This window comes from Capricornis sumatraensis, chromosome 2 (assembly GCF_032405125.1).
Source record: "Capricornis sumatraensis isolate serow.1 chromosome 2, serow.2, whole genome shotgun sequence".
NCBI classification, from domain to species: Eukaryota; Metazoa; Chordata; class Mammalia; order Artiodactyla; family Bovidae; genus Capricornis; species Capricornis sumatraensis.
This window is the reverse complement of record NC_091070.1, coordinates 134,809,698-134,824,008: the sequence shown is the minus strand read 5'-3', so window position 1 is coordinate 134,824,008 and position 14,311 is coordinate 134,809,698. Positions and strand designations below refer to the sequence as shown.

General features: G+C 48.9%; 1 pseudogene; it reads right to left on the bottom strand.

Annotated features, from left to right (window-relative positions):
• Nucleotides 1–318: 318 nt before the first annotated feature.
• Nucleotides 319–13,110, bottom strand: LOC138069405 (L-lactate dehydrogenase B chain-like; annotated as a pseudogene).
• Nucleotides 13,111–14,311: the final 1,201 nt, after the last annotated feature.

Sequence of the window (14,311 nt, the reverse complement as noted above, 5' to 3'; positions counted from 1 at the left end):
AAAACCAAAGGCTCATGGATAATCACATTGGAGTGTTTTTGTTTCTATTTTTATTTTTATGTTTTGGCCACTCCCCGCAGTATGAAGGATCTTAGTTCCCTGACCCAGAATCGAATTCGTGATCTCTGCAGTGGAAGCACAGAGTCTGAAACATGGGGCAACCAGGGAATTCCCTCACATAGGAGTTTTAAAATTTCTACAGCTTAGAACCCAGAAGCCACAGGCCTTGCAGGTCCTTCTGGATGTCCCTCAGTGTATCTGCACTTTTCTTGAGTTGAGCAACCTTATCAGCCTTCAGCTTTTGGTTGATAACACTGGTTAACCCCTGAGCATTAAGGACACGCGGACGATTGAGGAAGATTTCATTCTAAATGCTACGCATCCCACTCCCCATTGTGACACCAGATGAATCCTGGATAGATTTTTCACCATGGATTCAATGAGATCAGTCCCATGTCATCCAACAGACCAGTTGGTTACCCTTTTAGCTTGGTGATTTCACAGGCACTTTCCACTACCACCTTACATGCTGTTGCTGCTGCTGCTGCTAAGTCGCTTCAGTCGTCTCTGACTCTGTGCGACCCCATAGACGGCAGCCCACCAGGCTCCCCCATCCCTGGGATTCTCCAGGCAAGAACACTGGAGTGGGTTGCCATTTCCTTCTCCAATGCATGAAAAGAAAAGTGAAAGTGAAGTTGCTCAGTCGTGTCCAACTCTTAGCGACCCCATGGACCATAGCCCACCAGGCTCCTCCATCCATGACTCTCCAGGCAAGAGTACTGGAGTGGAGTGCCATTGCCTTCTCCGATCACCTTACATACTTCCTTCCAATTTTCACTATTATTGTTCTTTCCCATTTCTGGGCTCAGTTCCCGAACAGAAATGCTGGCCACATATATTCTACTCCAAACAGCTACACTTGAGTCGCCATGTTCTCCCCAAATCCATCCATGACAGCTGCTGGAACGAATGCCAAGTTTTCATCCATAAAATAGTGAAACCTTTGACACCCACTTTCAATCACATGGTGCTTGAGTCATCCACTTAGTTTCCAGGTAATATATATGAGGATATTCACTGGGTTGGAAGCCACAATTATGATGCAATTGGGACTGTACTCGATGATCGCAGGAATAATGAATTTGAAGAAAACATTCCCCTGCACCGGACTGAGATGACTCTCTCTCTCTCGCTGGTGGACTCCTGCAGTTATCCCCATAGTCACAGGGGGTGACTGTTCTCTGCCACAATTTTAAGTGTCTGAAGAAAGATGTTCCCATACTGCAGATGCATGTCCAAGCATCCACAAGGGCAAGTTCATCAGCCAGGGACTTTCCCAGAATGCTGCTGGCACATGCCATACCTACTTGTCCAACACCCACTGCAACGATTTTATTGTTTGCGACTGTTGCCTCCTCTCCTGCAGCCATGCAATCAGTTTTTTCTTAAGAGTTGCCCTTGTTTACAGGAGAGAGAAGGCTTGGGAGACAGTTGTAATCGTTGTACAGAGGACGACTATTGTGCAATGTTAGCCGTGTGCTCAGCCTCCCCTTTCTGTTCATCTTGTTCATGCATTCAAGTGCCTAGGGGCAGCTAGGACTTCATTCGATGTGTGGTCTCCCTAAGGCTGTTCTCCAGAAGGCAGCACATGAGGGTCATTGCCACACACCAGTTCCACAGGTCAAAACCACGCACACGGTGTGCACCTCCTGCAGCCACTGACCCCAGCCTTCACAGGCAGTGTGGGGCTCATGATTCTCCTTTTATTTTGGTCACTTCCCACAGCCGAGACCATGGTTCTCCCTCTGTGTCAGATAGAAAGAAAAATTAAAATAATTAGCTACCAAGTATTACGGTGAGCTAGAAATTAGATTGACATGCCTTTATTTACTCCTTACAACCTTATAAGGACATTTACAGTTCAGGAAATTGGGTGTCAGAGTAGTTGAGTGACTTACTGTAAGTCACATAAAGCAAGTTCTTTTGGCGACACCCACAGTCACCCTCCACCCTTCCTACCGCTCTGTTACTCATGAGCAGAGGTGGAATTACTGAGAAAACTCTTGATGCCTATGCTCTGGGCCCCCTTACTCACACCTACCCCTTCTACGCCCTAGAGGTCTATTCATAGAGCCATGTGTTTTGTGAAATTTGAAAAACTAAGATGTTTTAATGTTTATTTTCCAGAGGAAAGCCTCCCTCAGGTTCCATAGAACCTGGACACCCTGTTCGTGAGTGTATGCCTTAAACATCTTATCTAAAACTTTGCTTCTGCCTTCTGTCTCCTTTCCCGACTTTATTTGCTCTCCGCGGCACTGTCACTAGCACACCATGTACTTTATGTGTTTATCTTGCTTACTGCACATCACAGGCACCACTCACTAAGTGTTTTGGGGTGAATGAAGGCAGCCATTGTCCTTACACAAAAGCTGTTCTGTGTAGTAAGTTGTTTTCACGTTATAGACAATTTATAAAGATGGAGGAAATGGCTTGCTCAAAGGCACCCAGCAACAAGTCCAATCCCCGTTCTCCTGATCTGAGCTACCTTTGGACTTGGCCCTGCCTAGGTTTCCCCCAGCCATGACGTCATAACTTACTTATAGACCAGACATCATTTTATTGGTGTTTCATTCTTGACTCGTCTCTCTCGCAACCATCTCCCCCTACACTCCAAGTCCTACCAGCCACCTGCCAAATATCCATCAGACCCAATCACTTCTCCCCACAGTCCCCACCATAGGCAGCGTCTTCATCTACCTCCCACTGGTCTCCCTGCCCCCGTGTCTTCCCCTTGGCTTCCAGAGGCTGATCCAATCAAGTCACTCTCTGCTGGAACTATCCCGTGAATTCGTATTTCTTAGAGGTCAGATTTGAAATCCTCAGCCTGACCCATGAGGCCCATGGTGGTTTTTTTTTTCCAGTTCCTCAAACTCACCATCTCCTTTCCTGACTCAGAGCCCTTGTACATGTTCCACCCACTTTTGGTGCCATAGCAGTCTTGCTCTCTTCCCTCTCCATCTTTCTACTTAATTTCTACTCAAAGCAGCATCATTTCCTCAGGGCTACCTTCCTTGTCCACCCACACTGGGCGAGAGCCCTTTGAACGGTTTTCACAGCTCCCTGTATATCTCTGCAAAGAACTGATTACAACTATCATTAAATAACCAATTGTATTCTCTCGCGGGGTTTGATCTGTCCTTGTGACCCCTCCCTCCATCCTCTTCCCCAGACGCCGTGTGCCTTGCTCACTGCTGTATCTTTGTATTGTTTGTTTCATATTGGAGTACAGTTGATGAACAATGTTGTGTTGGTTTCACGTGTACAGCATGTATTGTTTGTTTGGCTTAAGGCAGGGGTCCCCAACCTCTGAGCTGCAGAGAGGTACCTCCTTTCGGATCAGTGTGGCATTAGATCAGAAACAAAGTACACAATAAATATAATATGCTTGAATCATCCTGAAACCATCCCCCTCATCCCCTCTGGTCTGTGGAAAAATTGTCTTCCATGAAACTGGTATCTGGTGCCAAAAAGTTTGGGGACTGCTGGCTTAAAGGTTCAAGACAAGTGCTCTGCTCTCACATATACCCCGCGAGGTAAGTTTGTCTTATCCTCTGGCAGCAGTGCTCCACGTGATCCCTCGGGACCCAGGTCCTTTCCCCCAGCGGCTCTGTCATCCTAAGAGCTGTCACCTGCATTGTGGAGGCTGGATCTCTGCCACATCTGGGTTGGAGTCAGCAGGAAGGGAAAGAGTTTTCTTGGTCTTGGCTTGGTTCCAGATGTCTATTACTGGATAACAAACCACTCTGAAATAAATAGTGCTATAAAATATCAGCTATTTCATTATTCTCATTGATTCTGTGGGTCTGTGAGGAATGCTGGGAGCTGGGGCAGAATTCCTGGACCATGGCTTGTGTCTGTACTCTACAGCATCTGGGGCCTCATCTGGGAAGACTCAGGTGGCTAGGGGTGACTCAAGCGGTAGGGGTTGAGTTGTCTGGGGGTGTCTTCACTCACCTGGTGCTTGGCTAGAAGACTGGCTCAGTGGAGCCTGTTCCAGGGCACTTACACTTGGCCTCTCTAACTTGAGGTCCTCACAGGAGTTGGACTTCTTTTACTGAGACTTGGGGCATTAAGAGTGAGTCTTCCCACAAGGTAGAAGCTGCCCAGCCTTCTATGCTGTAGCCTCAGTGATCACATGACTTTCCACTTTCCTCTGGGATGAAGACCACCCAGGTTCAAGCGGACTGGTCATAGACACCTGTCACTTGATAGTTGAGAGTCGAAGAATTTTAAAACCATTATAGCCAGAGGGGCTAATAGCAGCTCCACTCACATTCTTCTGGTGAGAATGTAGTCATACGAGTGCATGCGTGCGTGTGTGTGCTCAGTTATGCCTGACTCTTTGCAGCCCCACAGGCTGTAGCCCACCAGGCTCCTCTGCCCATGGGATTTTCCAGGCAAGAATACTGGAGTGGGTTGCCATTTCCTTCTCCAGAGGAACTTCTTGACCCAGGGATCAAACCCACATCTCTTGCATCTCCTGCATTGGCAGGTGGATTCTTTATCAACTGAGCCACCAGGAAAGCCCGTGTAGTCATATGGCCCTTTCTAAATGCACGGAGGTGGGAAATACTATCCCCAGATGGGCAGCCATGTTCCCAGCTTCAAGTTCATCATAGTGGAAGAGGGAGAATGGATGTGGTGGGCTGTTTCCTTTCTGCCACGGTCTGTTCCTCTGGCCACCAAGCATGTGTACACCCCCCTTCCCACATGCAATACACATCTCTTCAGGAAAAAAACCAAAATTCTAGTGACTGAATCCACTGCTGCCTGCTTATAGAACAAATCACTGATTGGATGTCTGCAGTGCCTCTGCGTTCACTCCTCCATTATGGAGGGTCCACTTCCTAACCTAGAGCCTCGACATCAGCTAGTTCTAAGTGGGAAGGCAAAATCAGTTAGTTGTGGCCTGTTGAATGGAGAGAAATCTGCTTTTACCTTTATCTCAATGCTTCATTCAATCTATTTACAGAGTGGAAACATCAATAAATGTTCATTGAAAAGATTATCCACTAAAATTAATTCCAGATGGATCAAAGATTCAAGTGTAAGAAGTCAGCCCATAAAATGCTAGGGTTCGAAAAGGGTAAGAGCAGACAGCTTACAGAAGAAAATAAACAAAAGGCCAAAAGCGGTATGAAAACGCATGTTCTCGAGGATGTGGGGAGAGAGAAACTCTCACATGTAGTTTGTTGGTGTTTGAGTCGATCATTTTTAGATGGGGGGTTGGCAATATCTTTCGAGGTGTCAAATGTTCAATATTTTTTACTTAGAAACTCCACTTTCAGGTATTTATTATACAGATATACAGTATTCCCACAAGTGAGCAAAACTATATGTCAAGAATGTTCCATGTAGGCTTGTTTAGAATAGCTAAGCCTCTGGAAACCACCTAAATACCCTTCCATGGGAAACTATCACATAAAGTAGAATCTCATGCAGCTGTTAAAAAGATCACAGGAGAATTAGTAGTACTAACACAGAAAAATTCCAAGGAACAGTGATAACTGGAAACGAAAGGCATGTTGGATAACATTATGCATAGTGTAAGCTCACGTGTATAAAGAAAGAAAACAAACTAATATATTCATTTGTATTAAAAGATACCTGGAAAGATTCATAGAAAGTTTTAACAATGGTTACTTCAAGGGGGAAGTGAGTTTAAGGCTGGGGGAAGCAGGAGAACGTTTACTTCTGGCTCTGTATCATCTCCACTACATGGATTATTTTACAACACCCATGCATCACTCCTATAGGAGAATCAAATTCAGAATAATGGGATTTCTGGTGGCTCAGATGGTAAACAGTCTGCCTGTGATGCAGGAGACCTGGGTTCAATCCCTGGGTCAGGAAGATACCCTGGAGAAGGAAATGGCTACCCACTCCAGTATTCTTGCCTGGAGAATTCCAGTGACAGAGGAGTGACAGGCTACAGTCCATGGGGTTGCAGAGTTGAACATCACTTCACTTCACTTCACTTCACTTTTCTAGGGAAGAAGGGAAGGGCATGGTGGAGACGCCATAAAGGCTCTTTAGCTGTATGTATAATGTTATGTTTCTAAAAGAGATTGAAATGGTTAAAACAGTAAATTCTGTGTTAGTATATTGTACCACAGCAAAAAGAGGGAGAAAATGTGACAATCTGTTATGAACTGATAAAGCTGGATACTAGGATGCTCATTATATAATCCCTCTGCTTTTTCACATTTTAAAAACATTTCAAACATGTTTCATGTTTGGGAACACATGTAAGAATTAAAGATTTTAAAATTTAATAAAAAAAAATTAAAAAAAAATTAAAAAAAAAATAATAAACTTAACCACAAATAAAATTTCAAATCAAAAAAAAAAATAAAAATAAAAAAAAATAAAAACATTTCACAACTTTTTTTTCTAAAAAGATTCACTCAATAAACAAGATAAAATAAAAGGAAAGAAAACCGAAAAATTAAGCAAAAGGGACATCTGAGCAGTAAAAGAAACAATCTCATGGTGCATACCTTTAATAAGCAGCTTGGTGAATTCAATGGCTGTCTCAGCAGAGACGTGCACACTAGCATTTCCTGTTCTGAGCTCAGGACGCTGAGATGTCAGGAGCACAAGAGACATGGCTGGCATTGCTCAGGGAAAGGAAATTTGCCACTGCATTGCAGAGACTGAAGAGACTGTCGCAGGTGCAGGCAAGAGCTGGCGAGGACCTGGGCCATGTGAGCTGTCTCCTCTCAACCTACAAAGCAGTGTGGCAGCCCTGCTGTCCTTTCCCAGTTAACCCCCCACTGCCCCTTCGCCCGCTCCTACCCTGGGGATCTGGGCAAACAGCGGCCTCCCGTGAAGGCGGGCACACTCTTCCTTGCCCTCGGCCCCTGCCCACCCTGCAGGGCCTTATTCTGCTGCACCTGCAGTTCTTTGATCCTTTTTGGTTTCCTTTCTTTTGAAAAAATTGACCACAGTGCTGTTCTGACTCTGATGTTTTGAAAACCCTCTTCCTGTGAACTTGAAACGCGGGTGATAAAGAAGTAAAGGGCAGAGGGCTGCGGGTTTCACCAAGGGCCTTTGTTCTGGGCACAAAAGCGATATCTCAGGTAGACAGAGGTGGGGTGAGGGCCTGGAGTCTGACCTTGAGGTTCCAAGGGCTGCGCCAGAGGGGCCTGGACATCCAGGGGCAGGTGGCTGCCCAGGCTGCCCTGTGACGTGGTGAGCTCCCTCTTCATTGCTGCCGGTGGGCTGGGTGCTCACTCACTCAGTCGTAGCTGACTCTTTACGGCTCCATGGACCGTAGCTCGCTAGGCTCCTCAGTCCGTGGAATTTTCCAGGCAAGAATATTGGAGTGGATTGCCATTGTCCCACCTAGATGACACGTGTCTAAGGGTGCCTGGGAGGATTTCTTCACAGGGAGGTGGACTAGTGCTGCCAAGTTCCCTTCTGGCTGGGCCCATGATTCTGGGCAGGGCTGGGAGGCCTGGCCCTGCTGTCTGCCCCTCCACTGACCTCAGCCATGCAGAGCACAGACCTGGGCTGTGACAAGCCTGTTGCTGCTTCTCTCCAGAGGGGCTGAGGTGAGACACTGCCTTTCCTACAGCTCCACTGTGTGTGTGTGTGTGTGTGTGTGTGTGTGTGTGTGTGTGTGCGCATGTGCACCCCTCAGGGTCCTGCAGAGAGAGAGAGACTGCTTCTGGGTTCCAGTCCTAGCAGGCCTCCACGAACTGCTGAGCAAGCCTCTCATTGTTGTGGTGTTCAGATGTCCAGGGTTTCTGGGCTGGATGTCCAGGGTGTCTGGCTCCTTAGTGGCCTTGATTTTGTGTTCTCATTGCTGACTCTTAGAAACCAAGTGCTGGCAGCCAGTCAGTGTACTCGGGGCTCCAAGCTGGATCCTTAAATCCATCATTGAATTTCAAATTTGGGACAACATAAACACACTCACTGTCCTTTTACAGAGCAGGAAACTGAGGCCCAGGAAAGTTGAGGGGCTTGTCCAGAGTTGCTGTCTGGGAAGGGGTGGAGTTGAAACTGGGTCTCCTCTTAATTCCAGGTCTGCTCCTCAACTTCTCCACCCTGCTCCGTGGTGCCCCGGGATGCTCACTTGTGGAATTACTTTGATGGGTACCCTTACCCTCTGCTTTGACCAGTGGGGAGCATTGCCAGCTGATGGGAGGCAGAGAGGAGAGGGAATTAAGGCACTTATTCCCACTAATGCTCCCTGCAGGGTTGCCACAGTCTGGCTGCAGCCCTCCACTGAGGCCACAGAGATGCTCAAGCAGCGTCTCCACTCAAAACCATTCTGGTCACCTCCCCAGGGCAGCAGGCCTAGCAGTGGAGTAGATGGCTGCCCTTGGTCCAGGTTCCTGCAATCCTTTCCTACACCCTGCTCTTACCTTTGAAAAGAATCTCTTTACTGAATGCTCCTCTAATGGTCCAACTGAACTATGCTGCCGGTTTCCTGCTAGGATCTTCCTGATCCATACCATCCGGCCAGCTCATCAGCAAGGACCCCTGGGTCTGTGAGTCATCACAGATGGGGGCCCATGGAGGCTGGAGGTGGGCTTTCTAATTCCTACTCTTGTCTCTGCCTCTGCTCACACCTCGCTCCTCCCCTGACTGCCTGCTTTGCCTCCAGCCCCTACCTGTCATTCTTCCCCTGCCAGATGTCTGGGGGTGTTTAAGTGATGAGAGCAACAGTTAAGCAACTTTCGCCCCTACCCTGTCCAACCATGATACATCTGGGAAGTGATGCTCTGAGGTCTTGGACATCACAGGCCAGTCAAAGAGACCCTGGGTCCTTGGGACAAGATGTCTTGGAAGCCAGTGCACAGAGACAGGGTGATTTCATGTTGCTGGAAGAAGCCTCTTCCCTGGGGACTCTTGTTCAGGAAAGCTCACCCACCCACTCACTCAGTTGCAGTGTAGAGGCGCACTCCTCACCAAGCCCACCCCCGAGGGGCCTGAGCGTCACTTCCTCGAGGAGACTCTCCCTAGCCCTTGGCCGAAGCTGGCTGTCCCATGACGTGTTCCCAGCACACCCCATCCCTCCTCGTTCTGTACCTTTCATCGTCCACATCACTTGTCCGTCGTCTGCATCCTCTACTACTCCATCCTCTCCCTAAGAATGTCTGTGCTGCTGACCTCTGTGCCCCTGGCACGGTGCAGGGCACACTGTACGGGCTCAGCAAATTGGTGAATTGAAATGGAAAAGCAGCTCTACAATCCACACCGTGCAGATTACCCCTCTTGCCTCTTGGTAGAAACTGACAGAACAATGACAAGCCATGGCAGGCTGAAGAAAACATCAGCCTGAAGAGGCGGGAGGTGGGGCTCTGGTCCTGCTGTGCCTTGGACACTCCGATCAGTCTCTGGGCTTTAGGTTCTTTAGTAAGATGACATAATACTTTCGTTAATGTTTTCTGGGGCTTCATAACAAATTATTATAAACTTCACAACTTAAAACAGCACGTTTGTTATCTACAGCGTCCATGGGTTTGGAGCTGGGTCCTTTACGAGGCTGCAGTCAAGATGCTGGAGGGGGGGGCATATGTATACCTGTGGCTGATTCAATGTTGATCTATGGCAGAACCCAGCACAATATTGTAAAGCAAATATCTTGCAATAAAAAATTACAGAAAAAAAAAAAGATGGCAAGCAGGGCTGCATTCATATCTGGAGACTCCAGTGAGGATGGATTCACTTCCAGGCTCACACAGGTTGTTGGCAAAATTCATCTCCTTATGGTTAAAAAACTGGAATTTTGGTGGCTATTGGCAAGGGCTGCTCTCAGCACTTAGAGGCCACCCACAGTTCCTTGCCATAAGAACTTCTGTATAGGCCCTTCCTGAACAAGGGAGCTTATGTCTTCAGAATCAGTGAGAGAGGAAGTCTGTAGCACCAGCCTGCTGGTGAGACTGGATCTTTGTAACATGTTGTAATCATGGAAGGGACATCCAATCCCCTTTACCAATATTGATTAGATATTGGCATAATGGTTATTCCATTGATTGGAAACAAACCCCAGGTCCTGCCCACACTCGAGGGAAGGGGATTACACAAGGGCAGAAACACAAGGATATAGGGATCACCTTAGAATCTGTCTCCTATGACACTAATCTGTCGAAATTCTTGAGTGAGTTAAATGAACGAAAGCACAAAAGCACTTCATCCAGTGCCTGGCACTTAGTGAAAACTCAGAAAATGCCATAAAAGGCAGCTAGAGGCAGCTGTTTCTTCTTTGGCCAGCTTGGGAATAGCAAATATTGATCCATAATTGGCCCCCAGGCCCTACTATGTCCATCAAGCTGCTTCAGCCGTTTGTAAAATTGGTTTGGCTCTTGAAGGCATTTGAATTTGCCAAATGGCATTAGATAGTATGATCAATAAGTGTTCTTTTTATTGTAGCCTACAGATCTTGGAAAATCAGTAGTGTATCTTATTAGCTTTTCCACCCTCTGGTGCTTAGCTTGTTGGCCTTAGGATGTTGAACTCAGTCTGAATGTGTCACAAGTGTTGAGCTACAGCACTCAGCAGAACAATTTGGATCTGGAGCTATATAGACCTAGAGGGCACGTGGTGGTGGGTGGGAGGGAGGGAACAAGAATAGGTTGAGTGGCCGAGTCAGGCAGGACAAGGAGCCACCTGTTGGGCCCTGCTATGGGGAGACCCCAGCTCCTGTTGTCATGTGCGCCCACCTGCCTCCACCCCTAGCTTTCTCCTCTTCTTAGTGTTCAACTCCCCTCCCCACCCCATCTCACCCACTCCAAGCAGGATCTCCTTGGGATCTGGGTGTGGTGGGCCTGCCAGTGTTCATGGGGGAAGAAAAGAGGGATTCCTTCCGAGACATGGGCTATCTGGGCTGCAAAGAGCCTTAGTTAGACCCCTGGAGAGGGATCAACAGCCGTGTTCAGGATAAGGGAAGAGAACTCATGTCTATTGAGCACCTACTCCTGCCTCTGGGCTCCACACTATATATTTCATTTCCTCCGTTTTTTCAGTCTTCAAGGTAGATAAACAGAAGCCCAGAGAAGGAAAGCGGCTTCCTCTGGTCACACAGCCACTGGGAGGTAGAATTAGAACAGAACCTGGGTATCCTGAGCTGCTGGTCCAGGGGTTTTTCTCAACAGTGCGCCCCCCTGGGGGGGCCTTGGTGTTGTAGCTCACTCCTGGCCCTGGCCCTGGCCCAGTTCCCTCTATAGAGCCCTGGTTGCCATCTTCAATTCTTCTTCCCCTCTACCTCTGCTTCCAGGAATTTCTCTGCTTGGGGTGCTCCAGACTCCTGCTGACTCGGTAGGTGGCACCTTGTTCAACCTCAGCCTGGCACTGGAGCAGCCACGCAGCCCATCCAAGCCAGAGTGCAGACACTGTTTCCAGCAGGGGCAGAAGCAGTTTGAGGCTCACACACCTGGGCACCTGTCGCCCAACTCGGATCTGTAGAAGACAAACCAGCTGGGTCATGTCATCATTTCTGGGCAGAGCCACGGCCCCATGAGCTGGAGTCTCTGCAGAAGGCCCATCTGCAGAGGGTGGAAGGTGGTGGGCGAGGTCCTCTGTCCTGGGGCTGGTTAGACGGGAGGTTCACCCACCCTCCTTAGTAGAAAAGTGGAGGCCAGAAGCCAGAAGCAGCAGCCTGGGGGCCAGGACTGTCAGGGCCTGTGAGAGTCTGAAACACTCCTCGGTCCCTCATCTGGGGTGCTTTAGTTCCCCCTCCACTTTCCCTGAAGGAGTGTGTGTGGGGGGGATGAATTCCTTAAAGGCAGGTCTTCAGAGTAGGGAGAGAAAGAGCGCTGGGTTCCAATGTTACTTTTGCACTCAAAATAGGTCTGGGGAGAGCTAGGGGCAGCTGTCCAGGCTGAGAGAAGCTGGCTGTGGCCCTGCAGGGGGAGCTGCCGGGGCATGAGCCAGGGCTGCGCTGGGCGCGCTGGGAGCCGCCGTGAGGGCTCGGACAGGCTGGCACTGCTCCTAAGCCTGGCCTTTTCCGAGAAAACACTCTAGGACCAGTCAGTGACCCAGGGAAGAACGTCCTGAACCTAGTTATACTTCCTTTCAAAAGTTATAGTAGAACCTAGAAAAAGAGAAAGCACACAACATACACCACACACACACACACACACACACACACACACACACCCCTCTTCCTCACCTACCATGCAATATGGGCTTCACACCTCTCACCTCCCTGGGCCTGCAGAATCATACGAAGCCCACCTAGTCACACACAACCGTCCACAAACACACTGTGTCACACACCTGGACTGTTAGCAGCACACAGCCACGTAGAGTCGCATGCGTTCACACGCCATGACACGCCAGCACGTGAGAACACACACTCAGTGCACAGTGAGACTTAACCGCAGGCACTGGTGCTCACCCGTTCGTCTGCGTGTAATCACATACCTGGACGCTGTGACACACAGGGATTCTGAATCCGCACGGTCACGCACAGACTCATACCACCTTATACAACCACAGACACACTCAGCCACACTCACAGGCGGGTGAGGACACGCACTCGTAGGCAACTGGGCACAACCACACACCGTCGCCGGCAATCAGAGGAGGGACCCAGCAGGTCCCAAATGTGCTTTAACACAAGCGGCAGGGCGGGGGGCTGGGGCGCCTTGTTCTCTGGAATGGGGGTCGGCGAGGGCCTGGCTGTGACCGAGTCAGGGACAGAGGAGTCCACTCAACCCTTCCGACGGCCCACCTTCTGGTCTTCCCTCGGAGCAGCAGAAACTGGGAAGGAAGTTAGTTATCTTTGCTTCCCGTCCAGCAGAGCATTCCTGGGTCCTGATGCAGTGTCCACAGCCTCCTCCCTCCCTCCCCTCCAGTCCGCTGGGCTTCTGGCAGGAAGCTCAGACCCAGGGGGACTATGGTGAGTCAGCAGGAAAGGGCTCAGGGAATTGGGCTTGCAGTTGCTGAAGCTTCTGAGTGAGAAATGGCTGCCTTTCTTGTGAGGGGCTATCCATTGGAGGTCACTCCTCCAGGGAAGAGAGTGTTACAGCCTCGGGACTTGGTGGCGATGGCATTCTCAGCAACCCTGTGTGTGAAGCAGCAGATGTAAGGTACCATGCTCCCCCACAGGCTGCATTCGGACCTCTGTTGCCTGCCATGGGCTCTGTCTCTGCATGGTCCTCAGGTGGGCTTGGCCCACTGGCAGCGTTACCTGCTCTCCACTGTCTTGGACTCATTCGTTTATTCAACCATTCATGGAGCACCGACCACGCCGAGATGCATGATCGGTGCCTTCCAATGAGGAGGGTGACCTAAAAGATGATTCCAGGTCAATGTGGGGACAGAGATGTACACAGGCTTTTGTGAAAGCTGCTGGGGCTGGCTGCTTGGAGCCCTTGACCTCCAGCCCCTGCAATGGAGAGCAGGATGCTGCGGATGGTGGTGTCCTTCCCTTAGGGTGTTCTTGACCTCTGACCTCTCCCAAACAAGGCAGGTAGCACACCAGGATGGCTCTTTCAGGAAAGGCATGAGTGTTCACAAGTGTTAATAATATAGCCCTTTTCATTTTCCCAGGAGTCAGGGAAATACTTTTTCAGATCTGAAGGACAACATTTTCAATACCACATCCAAAGGAAAGTTTTGTAAAACGACTTCCTGCCTCCTGAAACTCAGAAGAGTCCCCACAAGCATTCTCCTTGCTGTCTCAGGGTTATATCACAAACTTCCGTTCATACCAGACCAGATACAGCGATCCTTTCTTGGATTCAGAGGAGGTGGTAAAAAATACTCATGAAAGAAACAAACACATACTAACGAGCTCAGACCTCTGGGTGGAAAGATTGGAAAGAAGCAGCAAAATTTCCGAAGCCTTCTAGGTATGGGTGTGGGGCTTAGGGGGTGGTGAACACTGCAGGGGTCTTTCTCTTGCTCCCTGAACCCTTCTCAAGAGGAGCCTGACTCTCCATGCCCTCCTTTCTTTTTTGGTGCAGAGCTCAGCTGCTTCCCCTCCTCTGGGTACCACACTGCATCCTTCCAGCCTTGTCTGAAGACTGCATCCCAGCCTCATCTCATCCCCCATTCCTGGCTGTCCCTGAGCTTAAAGACAAGCATCAACCAAGTTCCTTTTAACCCCTTCTAATCACTCCATGGAAATGAGAACAGCAGAGAAGTTATGAAAGTTCTGGAATCTCACAGAGTTCTTACATCCCAATCGACTCTCCACTTGAAAAAGAGAAAATTCACTCCTGCCTTGTATGTATAATGCAATTTTTAAAACTCCAGATAGATAAAGTACTTAAATATAAAAAAGAAACCACAG